The sequence below is a fragment of the Papio anubis genome, chromosome 4, assembly GCF_008728515.1.
Source record: "Papio anubis isolate 15944 chromosome 4, Panubis1.0, whole genome shotgun sequence".
NCBI lineage: Eukaryota > Metazoa > Chordata > Mammalia > Primates > Cercopithecidae > Papio > Papio anubis.
Window position 1 is genome coordinate 173726251 of NC_044979.1, and position 22386 is coordinate 173748636.

The 22386-nt window shown below is 39.6% G+C and overlaps 1 protein-coding gene across 3 annotated transcripts in view; it reads left to right on the top strand.

Annotated features, from left to right (window-relative positions):
• The first annotated feature begins 930 nt into the window (after positions 1-930).
• The window catches only part of KCNJ15 (potassium inwardly rectifying channel subfamily J member 15), a 79375-nt gene continuing 57919 nt past the window's right edge, over positions 931-22386 (top strand). Inside the window, exon 1 of one of the 3 annotated variants that reach the window (XM_031665745.1) lies at positions 931-1149. The gene's annotated coding sequence lies outside the window, so the exon portion shown is untranslated. The remainder of the gene's footprint in view (positions 1150-22386) is intronic. The other 2 variants (XM_031665746.1, XM_031665744.1) reach the window with 2 other exon arrangements.

Sequence of the window (22386 nt, forward strand, 5' to 3'; positions counted from 1 at the left end):
TACACACTTCACTCCCCACATTAGCTCCTTTTAGAATTTAGAACTACCTCTTTCACATGCATTCACACACTTCCCCGCTCCCAGTTCCTTTTCTCTGGGTGGGATGTAGGTTTCATCCGACTTTGTGAGCCACTCTCGCATCCTGGGTTGGACTACTCAGTACACCATGGGTGCAGGTTTCATCCAACTTTGTGAGCCACTCTCACGTCCTGGGTCAGACTACTTGGTGCACCCCTGGAAGTTGATCAGGCTCCCCTTCTGTCTTTGTGGGATGGGTCCTGCCTTGGGCCTCAAACCTTACCGTGGTCCTGTAGCGCACTATCTGTGGAATCATCCTGTAATCCCTTAGGTTCTGTTGTGCTGTCAGGGAGGGGCACTGGATCACAGGAGAGCTGATCCCTTCTCTGGGTTTAAGTTCCCCAATGGCATGCCTGAGGTCATGGTTCTCCCCCAGCTCGGGGCCCCAGACCCACAGGCAAAGGAGACAGCAATCCTTTCATCTCCATTCCTGGCTGGCTCACCAAAATGTTGCAGGAATCAGGAGACTGGAGAGACCACTGAGTGGAACAGGAGGATTTTAGTGAGTGCACTCAAGCCCAGCAGATTAACAACCAAAGGCTGAGCCCCGAACAAAGGCAGGGCTTGACTTTTATACACACTTCTGAAAGGGGGTTGGCTAGTTTGAAACAAGCTTACAGTGGAGTGAAACGCAGTGGCATGAAAACAGGTAACAAAGACAGCTTATCAAACAGTGACAGACCTGTAACTCAGGCTTGTTTAAGCATGTCATGTGACTCCTGCTATGTGGCCCAAGTGGCTGTAATCTAGGCTTGCTCAAGCTTATCTTGTGTCCTTCACTGTGCCACCCAGATAGAAAGCAGGAACTTACAGAAACCAGCCACAGAAAACAGGAATTTGCAAACTTACAAAACTTCCCAGGGTACCATAGCTTACGGGGTTGGGGGAGGGGTGGGGTGGGTCTCGAGCTGCCTAATGGAGAAAAATTTGTTTTTCCTCTTTTTAACTTTTGCTTCAATACAACATTTTGTTTATACACTCAGCAGCTGATGGGCATTTGGGTTGCATCCACTTTTTGACTATTCTGAATAGTGCTACTATGAATATTCATGCACAAATTTTTATGTGGAGGTATGTTTTTATTTCTCTTGGGTATATATCTAAGAATAGAATGATCATATAATAACTCTGTGTTTAACATTTTGAGAAATTGCCAAAATTTTTCTTTTTTTTTATGTTACCTCCCATAATGGATGAACATTCCAATTTCTTTGCATCCTTGCCAACACATGTTATTATCTGTCTTTTCATTGTAACTATCCTCGTGGTTTTGAAGTGGTATCTCATTGTGGTTTTGATTTGCATTTCCCTAGTGGCTAAAGATGTTGAACATCTTTTCATGTTTTTATTGACAAGTTGTTTCTCTTCTTTGGGTAAATGTCTTTTTAGATCCATTATCCTTTTTTAAACTCAGCTATTTATATTTTTATTGTTGAGTTGTTAAGAATTCTTCATGCAGTCTGGATATAAGCCCATTATCAGATATGTAATTTGCAAACATTTTCTCCCATTCTGTGGATTGTCTTCTTTTCACTTTCCTGATTGTATTATTTGCAGCACAAAAATGTTTAATTATACTAATGTCCAAATTATCTATTTTTCTCTCTTGTCCATTTTTGTTTGTTTGTTTATTTTTACTGTCATCTGTAACAGCAGTTCACAAAGTTTGCTTTCATGTTTCCTCTTAAGAGTTTCATAGATTTAGCTCTTCTATTTAGGTTTATGACCTATCTCAAGTTAATGCAATGTCCTTAGTGAATTATCTTGGCACTACTGATTGAAATGAACTAGTTTACTTTTGGACTTTCAATTTTATTCAAATTTATTTATTGATCTATATGTTTATTTTTATGTCCATACCATACTGTCTTGTTTATTGTAGCTTTGAAATAAGTTTTGAAATCAGTGTGAGATCTTCAATTTAGTTCTTTTTCAATATTCTTTTGGCTACTCTGGTTCCTTTGAATTCCCATATAAATTATAGAATCACCATGTCAGTTTCTACAAAATAGCCATTTGGAATTTTGATAGGTATTGCATTGAATGTATAGATCAATTTGATGAATGTTGCCATTTTAACAATACCAATTCTTCCAATCCATGAACATGGGATGTCTTTCCCTTTATTTTGGTCTTTTAAAATTTCTTTCAACAACGTTTTGTAGTGTACAAAGTGTTACATTGCCACATCATAGTTGTTCACTGTACAAGTCTTATAATTTTTCATTAAATTTATTCCCAAGTATCTTATTCTTTTAGGATGTTATAAATAAAATTGTTTTCTTAATTTCTTTTCAGATTCTTCATTGTTAGCATATAACAATGCAATTAATTTGTGTATAGTGATCTTGTATAATGCAACCTTTCTAAATTAATTTATTCTAATTATTAATAGTAGATTACTTAAATTTTCTACATACCAAATCATGTCATATGTAAATATAAGAACTTTTCCTTTTGTTTTTGCAAACTTAATTTTTAAGATTTATCTTGTTTACCCAATTTCCCAAGCCAGAACCTCCAGAATATTGTTAAATAGAAGTAGTGAGAGTGGACATACTTATGCTGTACCTGATCTTTGGGGAAAAGCATTCGGTCTTTCACCATTAAGTATGATATGAGCTGAGATTTTGTATTGTTTGTTTTGTTTTTGTAGATACCCTTCATCAAGTTGAAGAAGTTTTCTTCTATTCCTGGTTTATTGAGCCTTTTTTTAAAAAATCATAAATGAATTTTGGATTTTGTTGCATGCTTTTTCTGCTCTATTGAAATGACCACAATTTTTTTGTCCTTCTTTCTATTGATATGGGGCATTACATTGATCGATTTTTTTGGATGTTAAACCAGCATTATATTTCTGAGATATATCCCACTTTGTCATAGTGAGTGTATAATCCTTTTTGTATGTATCAATATTTAATTTACTTGTATTTTGTTGATGACTTTTGTGTTTTATATTCATAATAGATGTAGGTCTGGTTTTCTTGTGATATCTTTTGTTTTTGTGTCTATATAAAACTGACCTCATAAAATGAGCTAGGAATTGTTTTCTATTTTTTCAAATAATTTTTGAATAATTATAATAATCATTTGAATAAATAATGATTCTTTAAGTAACTGGTAGAATGGGTCTGGGCTTTTCTTCTGGGAAGTTTTAAAATTACTCATTCATTAGAGGTTTTTCTTTAAGATTTTCTATTTCCTTTCGAGTCAGTTGTAGTAGTTTATGTATTTTTAGAAATTTGTCCATTTCATTTATGTCCATGGCATGCAATCTTTCATACTAGTCCCTTATAATATTTTTTATTTCTGTAAGGTTAGTAATAATATTCCCTCTTTAATTCTTGATTTTAATAATTTGAGTCTTCTCTCTTTTTTTCTTAGTCAATCTAGCTGAAATTTGGTCAACTGTGTTGGTTTGGTCAAGGAATTAATCTTTATTGCATCAATTAGTGCTCTATTTTTTATGTATTACTTTCTTTGGCTTACTTTAGAATTCATTTTCTCTCATTTTTCCAGTGTTTTAAGGTCGAAGTTTGGGAAATTGAGATCTTTCTTCTTTTATAATGTAAATATTTATGGCTATACATTTTCCTCTAAACATTGCTTTAAGTGCATCCAATTCACTTTAGTTTGGTGTGTTTTTGTGTTAATTTATCTCAAAGGATTTCTGAATTTCCTATATGACTTCTTATTTAATCACTGGTTATTTATGAATGTATTATTTAATTTCCAAATATTTATACATTTTTAAAATTTTCATCTTTTATTATTTCTGATTTGACTCCAATGTCATTGGAGAATACACTTTGCATTATTCAAACCTTTTAACTGTACTGAGGCTTGTTTTATGGCCTAGCATATGGCCTGTCCTGAAGAAAGCTCCATGTGCACTTGTAAAGAAGATGTGTATTCTACTGTTTGTGGGTGGATGGTCTATAGATGTTTGTTAGTAGTTTGTTTATAGTGTTGTTTGTTTATAATTATATATCCTTTATAATCTTCTTCCCATGCTATACATTGTGGAAAGTGAGGTTTTGAAGTCCCTAACTATTATTGTCGAATTGTCTGTTTCTGTTTCTTCCTTCAATTCCATAAGTTTTTGCTTTATGTACTTTGGGACATTGTTGTTAGGTATTTATATGATTATAATTATTACATTTTTCTCATAGATTGTCCCTTTTATCATTATTATGCGTCTTCCATATCTCCACTAACATTTTCTGGTCTTAAAGTTGATTTTGTTTGATATTAGCATAACCACTCTGGCTCTCTATAGTTACTAGTGGCATGACATATCTTTTTTCATTCTTTTACTTTCAACCTATCATCTGTGGACAATATATAGCTGAATCTTGTTTCTTTTTATCTAATTTAACAACTTACGACTTTTGATTTGACTATTTAATCCATTCACATTGCATAATTATTACTATGATTGGATATATGTCGACAATTTTACTCTTTGCTTTCTGTATGTCTTATATCACATTTTGTTCCTCTGTGCTACCTTTATTACTTTTTTTGTATTAAATTAATGTTTATAATATAATATTTTAATTTTTAGTGATTTTTACTATACTTTTTAGCTGTTTTCTTAGTGGTTGCCCCAGGGCTGACTAAGAAAAAAGTGAGATGACTCAAATTATGAAAATCAAGAATGAAAGAGGGAATATCATTACTAATTTTACAGAAATAAAAAGTATCATAAGGGAATAGTATGAACAATGTATATATTAATTTATCAGAATGATGTGTACTACCTTAATGTGAGTAAAATAGAGACACTTTACTCTTACGTAGCTCTATTCTGTCTTCCTCTTTTTAAATATTATTATTATGCATGTTACCTATATATGTAACAAACCTTGTTATAATTGTTACTTTATATAGTTTTATGTCTTTTAAAGAAGCTGAGAGAAGAAAGGAGAGAAATACATACTTATAGAATTTCTTACATTAATCTTATTTATCCTTTCTGAATCTTTTCATTTTTTGCTATGCATTCAGGTTACCAACAGGTGTCAACTTCCTCCAACACAGCTCTACTCCCTTTCACCTCCTTTGGGCTATTTTTTATAAATATGTTAGATTTATATTTGTTATAAGCCCTAGATTATATTTTGAATGAAAAGTCTGTACCAGGCTTGTCCAACCTGCGGCCTGGGGACCACATGCAGCCCAGGATGGCTTTGAATGTGGCCCAACACAAATTCATAAACTTTCTTAAAACATTGAGGGTTTTTTTTTTCTCATGAGCTATTGTTAGTGTTAGTGTATTTTATGTGGCCCAAGACAATTCTTCTTCCAATGTGGCCCAGGGAAGCCAAAAGGGTGGACAGCCTTGTGTCCAATTATTCTACACAATATAGAAAAATGATTAGTTACTGCAGCCCTGGGTTCCTGGCAGACTAAAGAGAAACACCCAATAGAAACAACTTCCTTCTAGCAAGATTTAGCAATGGTAATTAAGAGACTTCATAACTTTGTGATCTGTTCAAAAGACTGCCCAAAGCTAAGCCTAAAGGAACTCTCCAAGTTATTAAAGAGAGTTTCACAACTCTGGAGCCTTTTGTGAACAGGACAGCAATGCACTGAAACTATCAGAACTGCTTTAATGTCTGATATTCCTATGGTTATAGAGAACCAACATGAATATTGCCATTAGAATTACTAGAGAGCTCCTTTTTCTTATATAAATACTTCAACAAATATGAGTTTATGCATAAAGACATCTTTTTTCAGAAGCTGAATAATGAGCGAATGCTTTTTTACAATGTTTTATATTTTTGACTTTTAAAATTTGTTCAGCATCCTGAGTGAGACAAGTCTAAGAATGAAATCAAATGCAAATCTGGCAACAGAGATGTTTTGTGACTCATGAGTAAGCCATTCAGGTACAGACAATACCTGTCAGGCAGGTTAGGTGTGTTGCTAGATCACTTTCTCCAAGCTCAAACACAGATGTGATGTCTAGACACCCACATAAGGTATTTCATGCTAAAATCAAGAAATACTGGGAGTTCCACTGAGACCTTAACTTTCAGGAAAAAAGAAATCAGTGTGCTCAAAGAAGAGTAGCTATAATCAGTCTTTGAACACAGAAATGTTGCACTCTTTTTGGGGGGTCCTTTCTTGAAGCAGACGTTTCTTTCCATTTCTTTTTTTCTTTGTCAGAAAATCATTTCACAAAGCGCTTTGAGATTTAACTAAATTTTCTTATTTTGTTTAAAAAGTTGAGCTGGGGCCGGGCATGGTGGCTCACTCCTGTAATCCCAGCATTTTGGGAGGCCGAGGTGGGTGGATCAAATGAGGTCAGGAGTTTCAGACCAGCCTGGCCAACATGGTGAATCCCCGTCTCTACTAAAAATACAAAACTTAGCCACGCATTGTGGCATGTGCCTGTAATCCCAGCTACTCAGGAGGCTGAGGCAGGAGAATGGCTTGAACCCGGGAGGTGGAGGTTGCAGTGAGCCAAGGTCGTGCCACTGCACTCCAGTCTGGGCAGTAGAGCGAGATTTCATCTCAAACAAACAAACAAACAAACAAAAAAAGTTAAGTTGGAATTTGAGCTTATTTATTATTCCTTGAAAATAAAGTGTAGATACCCTCAGTTGCTACCGTCGGGAGTGCAAGAGCTCACAGCAAGAGCTCAGTGAGTATAATTTGTCCTCCTGGGTTTTTGTTTGTTTGTTTTGATTGCACATTCACTCTATCAATAATATGAATGTTTCACATTTTGTCTTTGAAATGTGGACTAGCAAAATTACTAAGATACTGAGTACTTAAAGTTACTTATAAAATACTGCTTAAAGATATCAATAATTGTTGGTCTGTAAAGCACTCTAGAAGTTGTTTACAATTTTTACTGACAACTACGTGAAATATAAACATAAAACATTTGGATCTTGGATGAGCTTCAATTAGAGATGGTTTTTTCCAGAATATGTCATTTTTCCAATGATAAATGGTTTAGATTGTGTTAATATTTCTGTTCCACAATTGTAGTATTTCCTCTTGCCCATTGGCTTTTTATTCATTCATTTCTTCAAAAAATAAATATTATATTGTTTCATCCCAATGCTTATATGGAAGCTCAGGAGGCTCTGTATCTCAACCCCTCCGCTTTCTGTCTTACCTGCCAGGTCAGGATGAGAAATGCCATTGGGTTTATTGAGGCAGGGATGGTGAGTCTAGCTTTCAGTTTCCTGTACCTGGCTGACATGATTTTCTTCACCATCACTTGCTCTGGCTGATACTTGTATCCATATAGAAAAATATAGATATAACAAAAGCTTTGAACAAATGAAATCAAATTCTAATTCTACTAGAAGGCACCTGATGTCATTCTCTTAATGACTTTTTAGAGTATTACTGCGCTGATACCCTCCACCAGGGGGTAGGGGAGGAAGCCTATATTCTACTCTGTCTGCATATCTAGTACTTTGCTAGTGGCCGATTTGGTGCTCTGTAAACAGGTCCTTTCTTCCTGATACTTCCATATTCTTAAGCCCATTAACAGCATGAGGTAGACACATATGGGTGGATTCCCAAGTCAGATGCTTGGTTCTGAAACTATCTCTAAAATCTACTGTAGATTGATTTTCAGACCATTTTCCAGTGATGGAAACAGGCTCTCCCTGTGAGTTTATACAGGCTTGTTTCCCCTAATGTTTCACCCAAAATGAGGTTAACCCTGGAAATTCCAGTGCCCCTTAGCTACAGGGGCCCTCCACTGAGAATGGCTTACTCCTAGGTAGGGTACAAATATTATGCTTGTTGCCTGTTCACATCCCAGGAAAAATACTGATTTCTGCTCCTGAAGTCATAAAAGATTATTCAGTCATAAGCCCTATGTTTGAGACTATCTTCAACTATAAGCGGCTGCACACATTCAGCTTGTTCTTCCTGACTGAGGAGGTCCAGAAGCAGACAGTCTGTGGGTGGGAGTGTAACTCACAATGTCATCAGGGACCCAGTTCCTTTTCATTTCTACTCAGTCATCCTTGGCACAGATGTGTTGCTCTGCATTACAAGAGGGATGTTTGGTCCACCAGCAGCAGGAGGAAGGGAAAGAGGCAATGGGCAAAGATAACATATCCATTAACAAACCCTTCTAAAGAGATTTCCCAGAGGCAGGACGAACTTCTCACCCAAAATTTGGTTCAGATGTTGAGACTGATGATACCACACATGCATCCACTAAGAAAGTATGGAAAGGTTTATTACTCACATAATGATCCAAAAATAGCTTTAGAGACCAGAGAAGAGAGACTGACTTGGCATTTATTGTGGGTAGAGGTGAAGCTGGGGTGAAGGCTCTTGCACATGAGTGGAGGCTTGTGGGGTTTAAATTTCCCACCAATTCCAAAGGAGGGAGCACTTGGGCTTTCTTATCAGCTTCCTGGATGTGGAACAAAAGGAGAAGAGGGAGTAATGGGATTTGAATGCAGCCAGACATCAGAAATGTAGTCAGACTCTTTATTGCACTGTCTCAATACCCTTCTCCTGGCATCTTAACGCAGGCTGAGAAATGCGGTGTTTTAGTGGCCACAATGGAGGGCTGTTAGCACAGAAGGAGTGCAGGATGGAGGTGAGCAGAGGGAAGGCAGCAGGCTTTGCCAGCCCAGCCATCTCATCTTTCCTGCTGACCTCCATTCAGAGATGAAAAGTGACCTTGGCTGCCCACCAGGATCAATGGTGTTGAGGCACTTGGCTCACTTTTGTTACATAACCAAATCCAGTGAACTACAGTAATATGGCCTTTTCCAAAGCATGGAGGAGCAAGAGGAAAACCACGAGAAGGAAGAAAAGAGCTACCCTTTGGGACAGAGCAGAGCCCAGTGAGTGTGTTCAGCTATAAATACGGGCATCCTAAAGATCCATCGCAATGGTATGTCCTTCTGATAATTGCAAAGAAAAAGGGAACACACAAGTTAAAAACAACAACAATAACAATAACAATAGAAAGCAAAACAGCCTAATTCTGTCCTCTAGACTGGAGACTGTAATTTCCACCGACCCCTTTGGGACACTATTAAGTTTATTCTAGGGTGAGTGGGTGCGCAAGGGAGGCAGTGAGTATGGCTGAGATCACCTGGTGGCAGGGTGCTCAGGCACGGCCACGGGTTCTACAGGGCCCTACATGGCCTGAGTCTCTAGATAGTTGGGAAGCTCCACCTTCTGCCCCAGCCCAAGGGGGCTGGGGCAGTCATGGATATAGCAATTTTCATAATTCTCAGGGATCAATGATGAGCATTGAGCAGGCTTGATTCTCACACACATACGCAGTGGCCTGGTCTTCCAGTCATCGGAGGGTACTCAGGAAAGGCAGCCAGTGGGATAGGAAGCTCGAGGGGTCCCCATCAGCCAGAATCAGCACCTTGTTAGGAATGTAGACAGGGTGGACACACTGCACCAGAACTTTGGTGTCCTTGGCCTGGCGGTCTCCACAGATCGCGATCTGCCTGAGGGTCTGCTGCTGTACTGAGAGGGCACGGACCATCTCCAGCAATGCCACTGGGACATGGTGCATGTGCTGGGAGAAGGCGGTCAATAGGCACACACACTTGTCCATCCAGTCCTTGTGACCCATGAAGCCGTGCAGCCAGGGCAGGTTGTGGGCTGATCCAGAACTGGCGCTGGACTCTGAAGACTGTAATGTTTTAAACTCTAGGAGGAATGTCCTCTGAAAGATTGTTCAGAAGAGGAAGTATTTTTCCCCACTGGAAGGAAAAGAGGGGAGAAGAGTCAGAATGATTAGATAAAAGTGCTTTCTAATATGTTATTGTTCAGAGTAAAGTGTAGAAAAACAAAAGTATAGTAAAAAATGATTCTCCCTTTCAGTTCTCTCTTTTACCTTTCTCTCTCTCACATTTTTGTACTCAGATGTTGCTCCCTGGTTGAAAATAATTCTGCAGTTGAAAAGCAAGTCACTTGGGAAGATCTGGAAGTTAAAGCCCTATCAATACTTTTCAAATATGACAATAAATATCTGGGCAATGATGAAGGGCGACTTGCAGAAACACCATTTTCCATTGAGAAGGTGGTTATTGGCTTGCTATTAGAGGAGGAAGAAAGATCTATGTTTATGGAGCTGATGGAGAAGCATTCAGAACTAGCTGTTTTTGTGTTTAATATTTCAGTGAGGCAGGTATCCCTGAAGGTATGTTGACACTTACCTCTAAGGATTCAACCAGAAATCTCTTTGATTTGACATTTATTTTACAACTCTGATGGTTGTGACCGCTGCTCAGTTCCCACAGGTTGCTGTTTGACCACCCCAAGGTCACAAAGCCACGAAGTCAAAAAATATGTTCAATTCAGTAGCCAGTTATGGCTCTGGGCTCAGGGACCCCATCTCCCCAAAAACTAGCAGTCTAGAGGACTCCCTTGGCAGAGAATCTGAGCACATGCGTTCTGAGAAGCCTCTTCTGGGGTCCTGATTTATTTTTATTTTTCCCCTTTTTCCCCTTTATTCTCTTGATGAGCTTCAAAAAAAAAAAAAAAAATTCCATTGCAGCTGGAAAGGCAGAAAAGGCACTTAACTTCAACTATATTTTTGATACCCTAGGAAAACTAATTAGAAAGAATACACAGAGAACAAGGTATGGCATAGATGCACAAGATCTTTGCAGGCCAGTGAGTAAACCGAAGACACGATAAATCGTGGGTCTGCCAACCTTATCTTAAAGTGAAAAATTTAGCTACAAACAAAATACAAGTGCCACCACTCCTAATGTGAAGAAGTCGGCTTGGGCCCATATCCCAACTTTAAGTAAAGTAGAAAACATTTCTTTTATGTCTGCTTTGCCGTGACTGCCCTGCAGTGGAAACAGGACATTTTTGCCATGCATTTATCATTTGATGCAGATGTTTGGCTCAAGTTTCCTGATCTTGTCAGCAAAGTTGACGTTAAAACATTAGAACAAGAATTGTGGTTTATTTACGTTTTCTTACGAGGCGCAAATTTGCATATAGGAGCATTGTTTTTATTGCAGCTTCTTAGAGAGCCTCTAGTTTTGGAGTATATGCCCTATTTTTTCTCCATGAATAGTTTGATAGTTATACTTAAATTTATGGATTCTTTCTACCTCTTTCTACCTTTATTTCTCCAAGTACCAGCACATTTTATTACAGTGATTGCTGCTTTCCTGTTTTTTTTTTTAATAGCCATCAAGAAATATAGACTCCCACCATAGCATTGCAGGTGGCTAACCCCATCTTGACCTCTAGACTTTTCTAAGTCTGCAAAGAATAAAAACAAGGAGGAATTTGCAAAGTTCATCAAGTCTAGACCTTCCTTCGAGGCTTAATGACTATATTTGAAGCCACTCTGGCCAGTTTTCCTGATTGGAAATGGTTAAAAAGTAGCTAGGAAGTTCTGAAAAAGCAAAAGTGGTTAAGATAACAAGTTAAGCATTAGCAAGGAAGTTTTTCTTGAGCTCAAGTATTAATACATGGTCTGGGCTTTAGGAGTAATTTTACACCAGTTGTCTGTTTTCCTTTTAGAGTTGGATGGAAAGTTGTTCTCAAAATGCATCTGAGTTGTTGAATATCCATTATGTTACAGGGAAGCCATTCCTCCTTCCAAAACAGTTTTAATTTTTATGGAGTCTAAGTTAAAACAGGAACATTTATTTTCTTATGGGTAAAGTTCCTGGAATGCTCTATTACGTGGATTTAGTACATTTTTTGACCAAATAACACTTGACCAAACATTATTTTCAAAATTGACTTCTCTAAAAAAAAAAAGATTTAAAAATACGATTCCTTTTGCTGATGAGCGTCATACTTTGGCATTTAGTCTGTAAAACCTTGGCGTTTAGTCTGTCTTCCTGGAGCTCAGTTCTTGAAATGCGTGTCTCGCATTCAGGGCTTTCATAGTCAACAGGTGGAACCAGCCACTGGTGTTCTACTTATAATAAAAATTATACATGTGTATTAACATTGCTCTTGAAGTTAATAAACACACCCAAATCTGGTTAATTTGTTCAAGTTATTGACAGATTCTCTGTGATTTACTGGGATTAATGAGTATGCAAATACAAGGAAAAATGCCCAGGATAGAGAACATCATGGAACATATTGTACCTTATTGTAAAATAAAAATAGCCCTGGACAGCCCATGGAATGCGTTCTAACAGCATAATCAGTTCTTTACTGTGGTTTTCCTGCCAGCCGGGGAGCCCTGCGTCACAGAGGGTGGGTGCCAAGTGTCTGGTTTGCGCTTTGGTAAGATTTTTCTTTTTCTTCCTGATAATTTTCAGGTTTGCAGTTTCTCCAAATGCAAAACATCCAAGCCACCTCCCTCTGCAGTGGAGTATTGATTTTGTTCTAGATTTCTCAGCAAAGGTTGGGATATTAGAGTTGAAAACACAAGTGGGTAGGGTGAGCCCACAGTCTCTGTGGCGGGGCCTGCTGGACACTCCCAGTCTGCTGGCGAATGGCAGAGGCCTGGGACAGCATGGTGGAATTTTCGTCTTGTACAAATGAGCTTGGCGTCTTAAATCCAGGTCCTCTGCTACCAACAGCGAATTTGTTACAGTGTGAAGTGTTGAGGCAACTACCTAAATAAATCTGGGCAAAATATACTATCAAATCAATCAGGGATTTCCACCCTTCATGAATTATCTCACATTTTAGTCTAAATTGTTTAAGAATGACTGACTCACAGCTGGGCGCAGAGGCTCATGCCTGTAATCCTAGCACTTTGGGAGGCCGAGGCAGGCAGATTGCCTGAGCTTTGGAGTTCAAGACCAGCCTGGGCAACACAGTGAAATTCAGTCTCCACTAAAATACAAAAAAATTAGCTAGGCATTGTGGCGGGCGCCTGTAATCCCAGCTACTTGGGAGACTGAGGCAGGAGAATTGCTTGAACTAGGGAGGTGGAAGTTGCAGTGAGCCAAGATTGTGCCACTGCCTTCCAGCCTGGGCAACAGTGTGAGACTCCATCTCCAAAAAAAAAAAAAAATGACTTGCTCCCTTGCTCCCTTTTTGCCCTCTATACATATGGCCCTAGAGTCAGTGTTTGAAAAACTGCTTTCCACTGTCCAGAGAGGATTATTCTTAATAGGCTGATTATCCTGCAGCCCATGGCCACCCTTCTGGGCTCTAGTCACCTCTAGTCCACGTCGTGTTAATTGGTCATTTTGTTTTGTGCAGGCAAGACTTGGATGTGCAGTTTTCATGCCATCTCTTGATTGTTTACCCAAACATAAAATGTAACCAGGGAACCAGCAATATGGTAGTTATGCGCTTCCCAAATCAACTTGAAGTTGATCCTAAATGCTGTTTCCACTACTGCTTCTCTCATGCGGGTTCTGCCCCAGTGATAGTGAGCTGGCATTACTGTGAACCAGGATTGCACATGGGGGCTATATGTGGAAACTCCGACCCCATGGTGCCTGCCACACACTAACACACATACTCTTTGAGACCCAACCAAAACAGCACTCAGGGGCAAAGAGTTTAAAGAGACGGGGCTTTATCCAACATTGGAACTATTTTAAATGCCCGAAGTAGCTCCATTTCAAGTTCTTCAGATGGTCTATGAAGCTCTATAGGACACCTTTCCCTAAGCCCTTGCCCTCGCACCTCCCCTGACACGCCCAGCATCTCTCTTCTGGAGGCCTTCCCCGCTAAAGCTTTCTGTGCAACTTCTTGGCTGACTCATCTATCCCCACCAGGCTGTATCTAACAGCAGCCTCATCAGGGACACCTTCCCCTCCTGCCATCACCCTCACCTGCTCTGTGCTCCCCCAGCCCATATCTTCATTACATAAACTATTTATTTGTATGCTCACTTATAAGCTTAAGGGAAAGAGACAGTAAGCTTGTCAGGGTAGGAAGTCTGTTTTGTTTATTGCAGTCTCCATATCCTACGGAAGGGTGCCGGGCCCACTGTAGATGCTAAATTAAAACCTGGTAAATGTTGAACAAATAAAATGATTAAATCAAATGGTGTAGTATGCAAGGAAGAAACAAAGATAGGGATTCAAGTCCCCGCCTCTCTACCTGGCTGTGTGACTTCAGTCCAGTTATTGAACTTCTCTTGCTTTTAATCTTCTTATCATTATAATTATTGAGATTTGGGCCACGTTTTTAGAAAGTTAAGATTTTGGGTGGCTTTTCGAGCTTTACCACTTTAAAATTGTTTATCTTCTTTTCTGAATTTTTTTTTTTTTTTTTCCCTGCTGGGCTGTAATTTTCTTAAGGGCAGGATTATAAAAGATGCATCGTTTTATTTCCTGAAATTCACAGGATAACACTTACACGAAGGTGCTCAATAATCACTTGTTGGAAATAACCTTTTTTTCCCCCCTAGAAAGGCTATTTCAAAATGTGTATTTTATAGTATTTGATTTGCTAGATCGAGGGTTGGCAAACATTTTCTGAAAGAAGTCCAGCTAGTAAATATTTTGAGCTTTGCGGCCATACTTCTTCTTCTTTTTTTTTTTTTTTTGAGGCGGAATCTCACTCTGTTGCCCAGACTGGAGTGCAGTGGTGTGATCTCATGATTTCAGCTCACTGCAACCTCCACCTCCCAGGTTCAAGCGTTTCTACTGCCTCAGCCTCCCAAGTAGCTGGGATTACCTGCCACCACACCCTGCTAATTTTTGTATTTTTCGTAGAGACAGAGTTTTGTCATGTTGGCCAGACTAGTCTCGAGCTCCTTACCTCAGGTGATCTGCCCGCCTCAGACTTCCAAAGTGCTGGGATTACAGGCGTGAGCCACCACGCCCGGCCTATATTTCTTTATCACAACTCTGCAACTCTGCCATTTTAGCCTGAAAACAGCCATAACAATTTGTGAATGAATGGGCATGGCTGTCTTGAAATGAAACTTTATTTGCAAAAAACAAATGGCAGGCTGCGTTTGACCTGTGAGCTATAGTTTGCTCGCCTGGCACTAGAGAGTTATTGTCATAAAATAACCATTTTCTAAAAACAAACTCTTTGGTTCCACTATGTTTCCGAGTAAGTTACATGAGATCATTTAAGTTTCACTTCTATTGTTGGGAATTTGTTATTTGAATAAAGATTTTCTGAGTGACCCTCAAGCTTGGGTCTTTATTTCATTTTTAGGTTATGTAAGGCTTGACCCACTTAAGAAATGTAACCGTCTTTTTTTTTTTCTCCTATTAAAAAAGTTGTGGTTTTTTTTGTCTTTGTGACTATCTTGTTTACACAAACTGAACCTGAGACAAAGCCTCTAGTGACTGCTTTTTGTGGTTAAACTGGTTTCTTACCCACCAAAGTCTAGAAGAGGGAAAGAAAGAATTGTACCAGTTTGATGTGTTTTGTGTAACAAAAGCCAGATTGTATCTCCTTCTCTCTCCCCAGGTCTGTATACAACTTAGGACCAAGAGGTGGACTTTGGTTTCTTAGTTCAAGCTAAAAAAACAATACCAGGGGAGCAGGAACCATGGGACATCCCAGGCTTGGTGCAGAAACCTGACCTGAACTGGACCTTAAGATCAGAATATAGACCTATTGTCTTTCCTCACCTGACTATTACCAAACTAACTTCCGCATCTCCTGGGAGTGCTTTCTATTTCATCCATGCAGTGCCCTTATCTGATCTGGAGTGGGTTTATCTCTGGGAGAGCTATTGATGTGCCTGACAGGAGAGGACACTGAGAGTACCTCCAGTCTCCAACTGCCCCCTCCGGCAGAACTGAGCAAGCCCTAACCATGCCCAAACCATCATTATCTCTGGTTCCATCTTAGTCCCTGCACACCCTAGGATTCAACAACTCAAGTAAGTGGGGGAGGGGAACATCTTTTCTCCCCTGGGAAACCTTGTCTCCTCCCAAGCCCTGGGAGGAGAGGACTGCTGCTAATGAGACAGTGATGGTTAGTCTTACAATTTTTACAGTATTATCTGCAGAACAAATGACTGCCAGCAGGTACTCTGAATCTCTTTTCTTTCTAATAAGATGTAATCAACGAAACAGACTGTGGTCTGGGAGCTGACCAAAGGATCAGCTAAAGGAACTGGACACATCCTGAGTTAGTTAACACGTCAGTGTTGTCGGTCTAAGATGCTCTTTAGGGGCTGGTGACTCATTCATGATGTGCAGGAAACAGCAGAGACACCTCCATGACCACAGAAGGTTTCTACAGGCGCCGTCATCACAGGGTCTACAAACAGAAGGAAGTCAGAGAGAGAGACTCAGGGGAAGGCAAGGCGGGGCTGGAGACCTGGATTCTGCATCAGAGTTTACCTCATCCTGGTTCTATTCCCAAAGTCCTCTCTGTGTGGCCATATCCCTGATTCTCAACCTGGCTTCATTCCAGTCATCTCAGGATCTCACAGACAACATTGATGTCCAGGCCCTACCACAGACGAATGAAATCAGAATCTCTTGGACATTTAAAAAATGAGTGATTCTTTCTTGGTGATTCTAATGTGTAGTCAGGGTTGGGGCCACTGCTTTACTTCATGACATCATGACACTAAAAATAGTACTGGAAAGAAAGAAGGAAGGCTACCATGTGCCTTCCAATATCTTCAGCTGGGAACCTCTTCATAAGACTGTATCTGAAACCAGGATATGAGATCCTTATAAGTAATTCCATTTAAAAGAAAGAAAGAGAGAGAGAGAAGGAAGGAAGGAAGGAAGGAAGGAAGGAAGGAAGGAAGGAAGGAAGGAAGGAAGGAAGGAAGGAGGGAGGGAGGGAGGGAGGGAGGGAGGAAGGAAGGAAGGAAGGGAAAGAGGAAGGAAGGGAAGGGACAGGAAGGGAAGGGAAGGAAAAGAGAGAGAGAGAAAGGAAAGAAAAAGAAAAGAAAGAGAAAAAGGAAGGAAGAGAGAAAGAGAAAGAGAAGGGAGAAGGAAGAAAGAAAGGAAAGAAAAAGAAAGGATGAAAGGGGTGTTTACAGCTGGAAATCAAGCAGAACTTTGCCTGACACGTGTTCATTTTTGGCCATTTTAGCCTTTTCTTTTGTGGTGTGAACCATTACTTCAGCCCAGTTAACCCTGAGATCACCCACAAAGACTGAATTCACAGTTGGCTGTCCAGTACAGCGATTCAAGGTGAGGACTGTGAAGTGAGATCAGGATTTGAATTTCTGCTTCTCAAATCACCAACTATTTGACCTTGGGCAAGTGACTTAAGACTTAGTTTTATCATTTATAAAGTAAGAATAATACCTATCTCACATACTCTGAAGTATGATAGTCAATGTGCTATAAAAATGAATTCATAATTAAATGACATGGTAGACATAAGGCATTTAAATCAAATTCCTGATCTATAGCAAACCTTCAACATATAGCAGCTGTTGTCATTAGAGCTAAAACGAATCATGTATCTAGGCTAGGGTCTGGTTTCTTTGCTGTTTTGGATAACGGCTCAAGAATGAGAATAAAGCCCACTGAAGAAGTCTTGATTTTCCTTAAAGCTGTAAGCTCACTAGAGTTTTTTGTGTGTTGCCAATTTCAATCAGGTCCAGGAGTATTGGTTACTGTTGGCCTATATGTTGAAGATTAACTTTGAGGAATCTTTCTGTGGAATTCAGGCCAAAAAAAAAAAAAAAAAAAAAATTCTGAGACTGCTTTTGATTTGCTTTGAGTTCATTGCAGCTCATGTGAAGGATGCAAATATTTCCATATTCCCTGCTATCTGCTAGGGGTCTTCAAGAGATGAGTCATAGTGACCTGGAGGTAACATTTTTAGAATGCTAGTTAAGATTAGTGTTAAGAACATAGACAAAGTCTGAATCTCTCCAATGCTTGATTTTAATTAAAAAGAAGAGGAAACATATTATAAAGCAAGCAGAATTTCAACATGATCTTTAGATGGTAAATTATGCTTTACCTTAGTCTGCATTATTACCACAATACTTGCACCTGGCTAGTATGTGGGGTGTGTGTGTGTGGGTTAAAGGGACCTGTTATTTACCTGCTTATCTATCAGATTGGTAATACCAATCCTACTCTGCAAATTTAACATCAGGGATTTACTGTTCATAATAGAATAAATGCATATTGAGAACCACACTTGAACTTAGCTCTTATGACAGGAAACTTTCAAAGTTAGAAGTTACACTGAGCTTGAATTTTAAGAGAGAGGCAAAGTCATTTAATAAAAGTAAAAAGTGAAGGGTGGATGGCTGTATAAGTGGATGGATGGATGGATGGATGGATAGATGCATGGATGCATAGGTATATGGATGGATGGATGGATGAATGGATGGATGGATGCATAGGTGGATGGATGATGGATGGATGGATGGATGGATGGATGGATGGATGGATGAATAAATGGATGGATGGATGGATGGATGGATGGATGGATGGATGGATGGACGGATGGATACATGGATGGATGGATGGATGGATGATGGATAAATGGATGGATGGATGGATGGATGGATAAATGGATGGATGGATGAATAATTGGATGTATGAATAAACGGATGGATGGATGGGTGGATGGATGGATCCATAGGTAGATGAATGGATGGATAAATGGATGTATGGATAAACGGATGGATGGATAGATGCATAGGTGGGTGGATGGATGGATGGATGGAATGATGGATGGATGGATAAATGGATGTATGGATAAATGGATAGATGAATAAATGGATGGATGGATAAATGGATGGATGGTAGATGCATAGGTAGATGGAGGGATGGATAGATGGATGGATGGATGGATGGATGCATGCATGCATAGGTAGATAGATAGATGAATGGATATATAGGTAGATGGATTGACTGATTAAATAAAATGCTGAAGTTAATAGAATTCTCTGTTACTCTGTATGCCCATATGTTCTTCATGGCCACAGTAAGGTTAGCCTTATGATGGAAGATTGGCATTAGTATTGTTATTTTTATTTCAGCTTGTGCCTAGGTTCTGTGTTCTCACATGTTCCCCATAAACATTCACATGGTCCAGTGTGCAACTATGAAAGAAGCTTCCCATCACCTGTGCCTCCCAACCTCACCCCACTCACTGCAATCTGAGGAAGAAATCCAACACCAAACAAACACTAGAAAGTACCTTGCTGGCATGGGCTTCCCTGTTAACTGAACTAAAATTCCATCTCTAGGACTCAGTGAACTGACAAGTGTTATTGTTTCCAAACTTGAGCTATGTTCACCCCGTCCAGGTGCATTTCTACCAGCAATAAACTTATTGCTAGTAAGAGCACACCACATCACAAGGAACAGCAAATAGCAGACATATCTTTGCACCTTCACACAGCAGCACAGAAATTATATCTGGTACTCGATTCAGTGTCAGGTGGTGTAAGCACTTCATCAACAAATGAATAACAGAAGGGGTAACCGAGCAGCGACAAATATTTCGTTAAGTTCTGTAACCAAGATAGGAGATAGATTCTCACACTTGATTGCTGGGAATACATACATCCTATAAAAGCCAAGAGAGTTAACTAAGTGGCACAAACCTTATAGCTTATCAGTACAATGCAAGGCACTTCAGGAAAACTGGCCTGATAAAACTTGGTTTCCTAGGAACAAACTAATTAAATTATATTTATTCAAGTAATCTAAACTATTTGACTACCCAAGTGGTTGGACAATAAAATAACTAGAATAAGATTCAGAAAAGCCTAGTGCCTACATTGCTCTCCCTGGGAGGTGCAGCAGCACTTCGAGGGCATGCAAATTGTTTAAGATATTTTAAGGCAGCTCAGGATCTCTGCATACGTTCTAGTGAAAACAGCAGATCTTGAAGGAACTGAAGTGCATGGCTTCTGTGTCCCACAATTCAAACATGAGAGGAGATGAGAACTCCCGTATTATACGATGACTTTGCACATGATCCTTCCTAGAGGTGAGTTTTCAGGTAAAACAGAGGGAGCTCCCTGTCGGAGTGCAACCATCAGGAAGAGGACCTTGATGTGGGCCACCTTGGCCCCTCACCATGGAACTTCATTCCCTGATATCTTCTGACAGAACACACGTGGTGCATGTGTGTTCCTCCCTTCTCCAAACTGTGTAAGGACCCTGGGAGGTAAACTGTTTTTCTCAGTTCACTGGTGCAAAACCATCTCAGATAAGTCAATCCGCTTGCCTTAGGTCATTGAATTAGTAAGTAGCAGCTCTAGAATTTGAATCCACAGCTAAGACTAAACCTACTTTTCTCCCTCACACCCCCAATGGACTTTACTCCTTGCCAGGAAGAAAGAATGTAACAATTCAGTGTCCCAAGGCAAGAATTACAACTTCAGTTCAATTTTGCTGTTGGTGTCCACACTGTAAAATGAGATTTGACTGGCAAGATAAGACATACCAATTTGAAAAACTAAGCAATTTGAAAAACAAAACATAATGACGTTTGCCCAAGAGATTGCAATGATTGTTTAAATTGATAACCCAAGTATTCTTTCTGATGTGTGTACTAGTTGATACATGTTATTTACTGATTGATACATGGTAAGGCTGCACCTTTAGATTTACTGCTGCCTACTAAGTACACACAGATTTCAGAAGGGAAGTGAGCAGAGGTGAGTTTTCAGTCATAACTTTCACTCTGAGTTAGGGTAACCACAAGGGCAAACCAAAGCCAGTGGAACAGAATGAATGACAGACAGGAAATATTCTCCAGCATGTGATCAGGAATAAATCCATGGGGGTGAAACAACTCCAGGAATTTTTCTTAATGAAGAAGGAAAGAAAATACAGTCGCTGCATGTCTAGTCCATATAGGTGTGATCACACACCGAGGAAACTGAAGCCTGACCTTGGCTCAGTCATAATTCTCTAGCTTTTATTCTTCAGGTCAGACCGTCAAGGAGAAGAAAAATAAGAAAAACCAGTACCCTGTTATTAGGCACTCTTTATCATCTCTTTTTCAGCTGGAGTCTCTGTCATCTCTACGTGCGCATTTGATAAGCTGAAGCGCAATGATAGAATAAGATGATCTTGGACAGCTTTCTCTTCGAATTCATTTTTAGCTTAATATATTTGCTGTGGCTTCTCTAGGAAATGTTTGTTGAATTAGCCCCTGTGCCTTGCTAGGGCTGATAAGGAATAGGTGAGATTTAGTAGTCGAGAGTTTGAGTTCACAACACCCTCTTTCTATACTCCTGCTAGTCCTTCAGTGTGAAGTCTCTTAGATTTTTATGACAACTCAGCTGAGATCTTTCACTTTACATAACTTAGCCAATTTGCATTGCTCAGTTTTTCCACAATAACTAGAATATTTGGCAAAAGGGTACAATTTTGCAAAGGGAAACCTTCCAAAGTGAAAAACCTAGTTGTTTACCCAGTTCTCCTGCTAATAATAAATACCAAAGATGAGACCTGGGACTTCTCCTAGGCCCTCTTGCATTGATGCCAGGTAGAAAGAGGGGTATTGGTGCAGAATTAGGGTTTGAATGACATTCTTCTGTGTGGATATTAGAGGGATAAACTATATGGATTGATAAGGAAGTGGTTCAGGATGTTACAAATGAGGACGTTGTAGCCTAATAATATCACTACATGCTGGAGCAAATAAAGGGCCGTAAAACATGCAGTGTGCACCCAGCTAGCTCTTCCAGAGGCCAAGAACTAAACTTGGAAAAGGGTGAAAGAGGCCTGATCTATGCTCAGGAATTGAAATGTCATAGCAAGAAATCTCAGGACAGGAGAGATCTGGAGGCTCACATTCTTCAGACAGTTTGATGGAACTTGGTGATGAAGGACATGCCTGAATCCAGCAGGTAGAATCAAACACCTGGCCTGTCCACTGATATTGTCAACTTGAAGGGCAGATATTCCATTGGCTCGGTGATTTGTTTTTAAAGCTGAAATGTGTGATTGATCATCAATCAAGCACCAATTGCTAAAATATGAAAATGGAAAGAAATGTAGAATGAATCACTACTTTTGTTTTCCCCAATTGATCTTTGAAATTATTCAGGGTGATAATCACATTTTCTGTAATATTCTATTTCAAATATTGTAAAGTGGGTCTTGGAGTGTTGGGTTCAAAGTCAATCTGTTGTATGTAAGACAATGTGTCTGGTCATCTGGTAGAGATAGGGTCCACGGCACACATACCTCACCGTCTGGCCTAGGAGGCTTAAACCACAATAAGACAACAATAGAAGAGGTGGGGGTAATACAAGCCAGCACGCCACACATTGCCTGATGAATGATCCGGTGAGGCTTTCAAAGCAAGGCGGGATTTCTCTGGTTGCAGTGGGCTGGAGAAGGTAACTATACTTAGCAGATATTGCTTTTCTATTTGCCAGCCCACACTGTCAACGGTGGCAAACAGTCATTATCATATCCCTTCTTTGACGGGAATTGCCACAAAATAGTTCACTTGGTAAAAGCC